This window comes from Mustela lutreola, chromosome X (assembly GCF_030435805.1).
Source record: "Mustela lutreola isolate mMusLut2 chromosome X, mMusLut2.pri, whole genome shotgun sequence".
Lineage (NCBI taxonomy): Eukaryota > Metazoa > Chordata > Mammalia > Carnivora > Mustelidae > Mustela > Mustela lutreola.
In genome coordinates, this window is record NC_081308.1 from 38,657,035 (window position 1) to 38,666,408 (window position 9,374).

Sequence of the window (9,374 nt, forward strand, 5' to 3'; positions counted from 1 at the left end):
TAGATAATGGAATATCAGTCAGCCATAAAAAATAATGAAATATTGCCATTTGCAATGACATGGATGGAGCTAGAAAGTATTATGCTAAGTGAAATAAGGCAGTCAGAGAAAAACAAATACCATATGATCTCACTCATATATGGAATTTAAGAAACAAAGCAAATGAGCAAAGTGAGGGAAAAGTGGGACGCCTGGGTGGCTCAGTTGGTTAAGCTGCTGCCTTCGGCTCAGGTCATGATCCCAGTGTCCTCAGATCGAGTCCCACATCGGGATCCTTGCTCAGCGGGGAGGCTGCTTCTCCCTCTGCCTCTGCCTGCCACTCTGTCTGCCTGTGCTCACTCTCTCCGACAAATAAATAAATATATAAAATCTTTTTTTTAAAAAAAGGTGAAAAAGAGAGGGAGGCAAACCATGAAACAGACTCTTAACTATAGAGAACAAACTGATAGTAACCACAGCGGGGGTAGAGGGAAGATGGATGAAAGAAATGATGGGGATGAAAGGGCACACTTGTGATGAGCAGGGGGTGATGTATGGAAGTAGTGAATTACTATATTGTACCTCTGGAAGTAATATTACACTGCATGTTAACTAACTGGAATTTAAATAAAAACTCAAAAGAAACTGGATTTCCTTCATCCAGGAGAGGAGTGGAAGGGTCTGAACAAAGCAAACACAATCAAACCGTTAGCTGCCTCAAAGGGGAGTTTTATTTTTATTTTATTATTTTTAAAGCTTTTATTCATTTATTTGACAGAGAGAGAGAGAGAGAGCGCACAAGCAGGCAGAGAAGTAGGCAGAGGGAGAGGGCAAAGCAGGCTCTCAGCTAAGCAGGGAGCCCAATGTGGGACTTGATCCCAGACCCTGGGATAATGACCTGAGCTGAATGCAGACACTTAACCATCTAAGAGATCCAGGCGCTCCAAAGGGGAGTTTTAAATAAAAATTTGTCATTCTACTAAACTATATGGATTCTTTTTTTCATTTATGTAGTCTCCAAGTCCAATATGAGGCTTGAACTCATGACCCTGAGATCAAGGGTTGCATGCTCTACCAACTGAGCCAGCCAGACACCCCCCAACTAAAATATCCCTAATACATACTATTTAAGATGGTCCAGAAAAAAATCAAAAACAAAAGCAATCTACAGAAGTACAAACAAAAGGAATATAAGTTACTTGAAATACCCAGAATTTGGGGGTCTTTTGAATACTGGCACAAATCACTCAAGGGTTAGCTTTTAACTGTATGTTTCTGGCAAAAAGTACTATTTGGGGTCAATTGCATGCATCTTCTTTCTGACCCTAAGTGCACAGACAAATATAAGCGTCCCACGGGGAAGCAAGTAAATGTAGTTCCATAGTTCATTTGTGCATACAATCCAGAAGTATTGAAGTTTTACCTTAGAGACAAACAAATTCACAAAACTAATATTTTGTGTTGTAAGGTCTCACGTAGTTAGATTCTGCAGACAAGCTAACTTCTGCAGTATGGTCAGAATTCAGCAAAAAGAGACATAATGATTCTTTATTTTATTTTTAAAAATATTTTATTTATTTATTTGACACAGAGAGAGAAAGAGACAGCGAGAGAGGGAACAAAAGCAGGGGGAATGAGAGAGGGAGAAGCAGGATTCCTGGAGCCTGATGCTGGGCTGGATCCCAGGACTCTGAGATCATGACCTGAGCTGAAGGCAGATGCTTAACCGACTGAGCCATCTAGGTACCGCATAAATGATTTTTTTAAAAAGATTTTATTTATTTATCTGAGAGAGAAAGAGAGAATGAGAAGTGGGGAGGGGCAGAGGGAGAAGCAGACTCCCCACTGAGCATGGAGCTCAATATGGTTTTCGATTCCAGGACCTCAGGATCATGACCTCAACCAAAGGCAGACACTTAACTGACTGAGCCACCCAGGTGCCCCAAGACATAAGTGATTAAGCTTGAGGTTAACTTTCTAGAAAATTACTGATTGCTGAGATTCAAAAATTCTATGCTAGTTTGAAAGAGCAACAGGTTGGGGCACCTGGGTGGCTCAGTTGTTTGAGCCTTTGACTCTTGGTTTTGGCTCAGGTCATGATCTCATAGGTCATGAGATGGAGTCCTGCATCCCACTGCTCACTCAGGGGGAGTTGGCTTGAGACTATCTCTCTCTCCCTCTGCCCCTCCCTGCCTCCCAAATAAATAAATAAAGCTAAAAAAATAACAACAGGTTTTCAAGGATTGTTAGATTAAAAACAGTTGTGCCTGAATTATATTTTTCTCTTTCTTGATCATATTCTCCTCTCATTTCCATATAAAAGCAATGGGAAATCGTCCATTTCTTTGAACACTTCAGAGACTCTCACTTAGAAGAAAGAAGCCTTCTGGTTTTGTTTTTTCACCTGATTGTGGGGGGTAAGGAGCAGGTGCTAGATCTTCTCCCATGTGCTTCAAACTTAAATATTTCTTGTGTTTTTCCTATGCTACTGAGCCAGTCTATAGATTCAAGGCATCACCTTTCATTTAGCATGTGCACTTTAAGTCATTCTGAATTACATAGGGGCACAAGGTGCTCCCTATCTAGGCTCTTTGTACAGTATACAGCATATGACAGGACTTGATCTGACTGTTCTGAGAAAAAGCAGGCATTATTTAAATTCTAGGATGAGAATAGACCTTGCTTATTTGATTTTTCAAGGTAATTGCTCAGAACCAAGCCATCCAAAGCAATGAAAACAAATTTTTTTAAGATTTATTGGGTGCCTGGGTGGCTGAGTTGGTTAAGCAACTGCCTTTGGCTCAGGTCATGATCCTGGAGTCTGGGGATCGAGTCCCACATCAGGCTCCCAGCTCCACAGGGAGTCTGCTTCTCCCTCTGACTTTCTCCCCTCTCATGCTCTCTCTCACTGTCTCTCTCTCAAATCAATAAATAAAATCTTTTTAAAAAAAGATTTAATGATTTGAGAGAGAGAGGGAGAGAGACTCTCAAGCAGACTCCCAGCCGAGTGTGGAGCCTGGTGCAGGGATCCATCCGAGACCTGAGATCATCACCTCAGCCAAAACGAAGAGTCCCGCACTTAGCCGACTGTGCCATCCAGGCACCTTGAAAAATTTTATCTGGGACAAATTTCATTATATTATCTTCTAATTGCTTCAATAACAATCATAGAATATTTAATTCATTTCATAACAACAACAGACATTTTAAAAAATAAGTTAGCCAGATGTTTATGCCTGAAACAAGGCAATGGGGTTGGGGGGTGATGGTGGATGTGGATATAGAACAAAGGATGGATTTCATAGATTGAGTTTCTGATATTTTCTTGGCAGTAAGATCATAAGTTATGAACGACATGGTCCTGCAGTCCTTCCTAGAAGGAAGGACTTTATTTAGCTCAAGTCTCTCAAAACAAAAGACATCTATCTATAGGAGTCAACTTCAAATTCCAAAGATGTTTTAAGTAGGGATATGAAGCATGCAAAACTTTGTAACATTCTTTTAAAAATATATTTTGAAATTTTATGTGAATTCATATATGTTTTCATACACATGTATTTTTTATTAATGCCAACTTTTTTTCCCTTTCTCATTTTTTGCTTGGCACCTCTATCAATCTCTTTGTCCACCCTCACCCACAACCATCCCTTCTATGTACACAAACACACATAAACACACACACGCATCATGTTGACCACTTAGTATGTACCTATCCATATTTCTTACCAAGCTAACTTAACCATATATACACATACACACAGTTGTGTGTTTGTCATCATTTATTTACTAAAACTGGATCATATTACACTCTTATTTTTGCATCTTTTCTCTTACATTCCCATAAAAGTCCCTTCAAATCAACTGGTACCTTCTTCTTAATGGTGAGATAATGGTCTGTAGTTGACAGGCATAATGTACTTAACCATTCCCCTTTTGATTTGTTTCCAGTGTTTTCTATCCATGAACCATACAGCAATAAGCTTCCTTGTACAAATATCATTATATACTGGTAATTTATTTTATTTTCTTTAAAGATTTATTTATTTATTTGACAGATCACAAGTAGGCAGAGAGGCAGGCAGAGAGAGAGAGGAAGGGAAGCAGGCTCCCCGCTCAGCAGAGAGTCTGATGCAGGGCTCGATCCCAGGAACCTGAGATCACGACCTGAGCCAAAGGTAGAGGCTTTAACCCACTGAACCACCCAAGTGCCCCAGGTAATTTATTTTTGAGGAAGATATTTTCAAGACTAAGGCATTCCGTCAAATGGCCCATGCATTTTTTAATTTGAGAGACATTGCCAGATTGCTTTCTAAAATGACTTTAATCTTACATTTTGAACAGAGTGTTTGAATCTTTCCCCTTGAATTCTTGCCAGCAGTAGCTGTTATTAATCCTTTTCACTTTTGCTAATTTGATAGAATAAAGTGAAATCTCATTGTTAATTCAATTTGCATCTTTTCATGTATTTGTTGGATCTTCGTATTTGCTCTTCTGTCAATTGTCTATTCATATATCTTGACTACTCCTCTTGTCCAATCATAAGAGCCCTTTGTAACAGATATTGACCCTCTGTCTGCCCTCTGTATCACACATATTTGTTCCAATTTCATTTTTAACTATTTATGGTAACATTTGTCCCAAGATGTAGTTGAACTATCTATCATGTGCTCAGTGGTTTCTGAGTTTCAAGTCTTGAGTAAGAATGTCTTTATTCCTTAGATCTGCACTGTCGGATATGGTTGTCACCAGCCACGTGTGGCTATTGGGCACTTGAAATGTGGATAGCCCCAATAGAGACATACTGTAAAGGGGAAATACACATTAAATTTTGAAGACTTTGTACAAAAAAGGTGTGAAATTTCTCATTAATGACTTTTATATTGATTATAGGTTGAAATGATAATATTTTGGATACATAGAATTAAATCAAATATATTACATTTCCTGGGAGTTTTAAAAACATATTCTGAATATAGGTCTTCATCATATATATGTATTATGTATATATTCTCCCAATGAATTACCTCTTCACTCCTTTAATGGTGTGTTTTGATTAGCCAAAGTTGTAAAATTTTGATAAAATCCAATTTATTAATTTTATCTCTAATGGCTAGTGGTTTTTGTGTCCTCATTAAGAAATATTGCTTAGCCTAAGGTTGGGAAGATATGCTCTTATGTGTTAGAGACTGCATGGCCTGAGATTTTATATTTCAGTTTATTACTATCTCAAATTAATTTTTAGGCATGGGATGAGGTAGAATATGTGGTTCATTTGACTCCATACAGATATGCAATTGTTTAAGAACAAATTATTAAAAATACATTATTTCTCCATTAAATAAACTTAGTGCTTTTACTTAAAAATCACTTGATTATGTAGGTATGAGCCTATTGTTGAACTCTAATATATCCCATTGATGTATTTATCTATCCTTATGCTAAACCACACTGTATGAGCTTTATTGTAAGCCTTGAAATAAATCAATATTAAGTTCTCCGTTTTTCTTTTATTTTTAAAACTTGTTTTAGCTAATGAATATGTAATGAATGGGTAATGAAGATGTGGCCTATATACACAATGGAATATTACTCGGCCATCAAAAAGAATGAAATCTTGCCACTTGCAATGACATGGATGGAACTAGAGGGTATTATGCTAAGCACAATAAGTCGGTCAGAGAAAAGCAAATACCATATGATCTCACTCACATGTTGAATATAAGAAACAAAACAGATGAGCATAGAGGAAGGGAAGGAAAAATAAAATAAGATGAAAACAAAGAGGGAGACAAAATAAGAGACTCTTAACTCTAGGAAACAAACAGTGTTGCTGGAGGGAAGGTGGATGGGGAGATGGGGTAACTGGGGGATGGGCATTAAGAAGGGCACTTGATGGTGTTGTATGAAACTGGGTGTTGTATGAAACTGATGAATCACTAAACTCTACCCCTGAAACTAACAATATGCTATATGTTAACTAAATTGCATTTTCATAAATTTTTTTTTAAAAAACTTTGTTTTGGCTATTCTATGTCCTTTGCACTTCTATGTAAATTTTAGAGTCAGCTGGTCCATTTTTACTCAAAATAGGAAACCTGTCACGTTATGATTGAGATTGCATTCAATCTATAAATCAATTTGGAAGAAATTGACCTCTTAAAAATATCCAATTTTCTCTTCAGTGAACATATTGTTTTCCATTTCTTTAGATTGTTCAGTCAGCAGTGTTTTATAGTTTGTAGCATAGATGGCTTCCATATTTTTGTTGAATTTATTTCTATGCATATTATGTTTTTGACATTGCTCCAACTGTTCTTTTTAAATTTTGTGTTTCAGTGTTTGTTATAAATACATGAAAATACAACTGATGATTTTATATTAACCTTCTATCCTTGGCTTGCTAAAGTCACATTAGTTATAATCACATTTTTGTAGAATCCTTAAGATTTGCTATATACAAACTATTATATATAAAAAATACCAACAAAATTAAAAATAAATTTTTTAAAAATTTGCTGCATACACAGCTGAGCAATCATGTCATCTGCAAATAAAAGCAGCTTTAATACTTTCTTTCATATTTTTATATATTGTTTTCTTGTTCCCTTCTTTGGTCAATAGCCAGGGCTTCCAGTTAAATGGTGAATCAAAGTGGCAAGAGCATTTTTATCTCAATGCCAATCTTAAAGGTAAAATATGCAATATTTTTAATGGATTATGATGTTGTCTGTAGGCTTTTTACCATTGCCTTGCAGAGGCAGTTTGTGGAAACATGGAAGTTGCAGACAGTTCTGGTGAGAACTCTGGAAGAAGAGAGGGCAGCAACAAAGAAAGCATCTTATCTCTATCACCTTAGAGAATACATCTATTATTGTACACAGAATGTTACTGGAAATAGCAACGTTAAAGGTCCTTCTGGTGGGGTAAGGAGCTTGTTATTAGACTCTGGAAAAAAGTGTTAAAAGCTTTGAACAGTTAATAAAGTGGCAAAAAAAATTTGCCTGAAATGTGTTCTTCTGTTGGGTGGAGGGTAGAATTTGTTAGCAAAGAGGGCACCTGGGTGGCTCAGCCACTTAGGTGACTGACTCCTGGTTTCAACACAGCCCATGTTCTCAGGGTTGAGGGCTCAAGCCCCACATCAGGCTCCACACTCAGCATGGAGCCACCCTGAGATGCTCTCTCTCCTTCTGCCTGCCCCACTTGCACACACACACTCTCTCATATAAAATAAATAAATCAAATCTTAAGAAAAAGAATTTGTAAGCAATGAACTTAGATATTTAGCTGAGGAGACCGCCAAAGTGTGGAAGGTATAGCCTGGTTTGGCTTGCTGCTTATAATAAACAGATATAAGCCGAGGAATGAACTGTTAAGCAAATAGGAACCAATATGTACTTGATGATTTGGAAGCTTCTCGGGCTATTCAGATAGCATCCTCCGAAAACAAGGCCAAGCAGCTAGCTGGCAACTGGTCTTGCTAAAGAGATTTGCTGCGTAACTCACGAATCCAATCAACCCTTTCACTACAAACCAGGATGAAAGATGCAGCTGTCCCAGAAAGATTTGTGGAGGACACTCTTTCTAGAAGAAAGTCTAGACAATTTTAAACTCTGCCAGCCTGGAATGGAAGATAAAGTGATGGGCTAAAATGAAAGAATAAGGGCAAAGCCAGACACAGAGGCTTGGATTAATGGGACCTCCTCATTTTCAGAGCACGGGGCCACCACTCAGGGTCAATGGGTAGGACTGTCACCCAGGGCCAAGGGGTCAGGGATGTCCCGATGGGCAGAGAGGACAGAGCATGGAGCTACAGAGAATCATTCTGAGGCCTTGAAATCTAATGGAATTTTTCCTGCTGGATTTTAAACTTCCTTGGGACGAATGATCCCCTTTATCCTTTCACCAATTTCCCCCTTTTGGAATGGGAATGTCTAGCCTGTGTTTATCCTATTATTGTCTTTTGTAAGCACTTATCTTGTTGTCTGGTTTCACAGGTTCACAGATACAGAGAAATTCTGCCCCAGGGTAGACCATACCCCCTGACCCATGCCTGATTTAGGGGCCTTTGAACTTCTGACTCCCAGAACTCTAACACTCTTGTGTTGTTTGAAGCCAGTAAGTTTGTTGTAAGCAGCAATAGGAGACTGATGCAATGGTAAAGAGGTGGCAGAGAAAAAGTGAAAAAGAAGACAAAAAAAGGAATCAAAAAAAAAATAGCCAAAAAATTTTAAAGACTATACAAGATAAGAGGTTCCCTTTTATGATGTTCAAAGTAGAGAAAGAACATACCTCTAAGTTTTTTTGGTTGGAAAAAGAGGGTTGAGAATATCTGGTTTAAATTCTAGTCAGGGTAGCTGCCATAAAAGGATACTTATAAAATAAAAAGAGACAGGTAGCATTTTAATGAAAAAACTTGAAATTACCACTATTGGGAGACTAGATAAGATTTTCCTGAAAATTCTAAGGAAATCAGTTGGAAAATTGTTATAATTAATGAGTGAATTTATTGCAGGAGATCAATAAAGAGAATGCAAAAGAATTCTTTCTTCCACATTTGTCATACCTAATGAAAAGGACAATTCTTTTTTGTTGTTTTTAGAGTTTTCAGAACTTTTTTTTTAATATTTTATTTATTTGACAGAGAGAAATCACAACGAGGCAGAGAGGCAGGCAGAGAGAGAGGAGGAAGCAGGCTCCCCACCGAGCAGAGAGCCCAATGCAGGGCTCGATTCCAGGACCCTGGGATCATGACCTGAGCCGAAGGCAAAGGCCCTAACCCACTGAGCCGTCCAGGCAGCCCTCAGAACTTTAAAAAAAAAAAAAAAAGATTTTATTTGCTTATTTGACAGAGAGAGAGAGGGAACACAAGCAGGGAAAGTCGGAGAGAGAGAGAAGCAGGCTTCCCACAAAGCAGGGAGCCCAATGCAGGGCATGATCCCAGGACCCTGGGACAAACACCTGAGCTGAAGGCAGACACTTAACGACTGAGCCACCCAGGCACCCCAAATTTTCATACTTTTATATAATTCTTATTTATTACTTGAGTAATAAAGTGCAGCTGATAATGAGAAGAATGAGAATTCTGGTTTTAAGTAATTTGATTATGTTCTAAATTTTGTAGTTTTTAAAATGTTCCTTATGCTTGGAGTTCATTGAACTTCTTGAATTTGTGGGTTTTTCATTTTCCTTATAATTGACCTTTTTTGTATTTCTAATTTTTTCCTGTCCCCTTCTCTCTCTTCTTTCTTTGAGATCCCAGTTAGACTTATGTCACTTGATACTGCCCCACATCAACTGGTCCTTTCTTTATTTATCTTTTCAGTCTATTTTCTCACTATTTCTTTTTTCATAATTACTATTGCTGTGTGTCAAGTTCACCAATCTTTTCCTCTGCA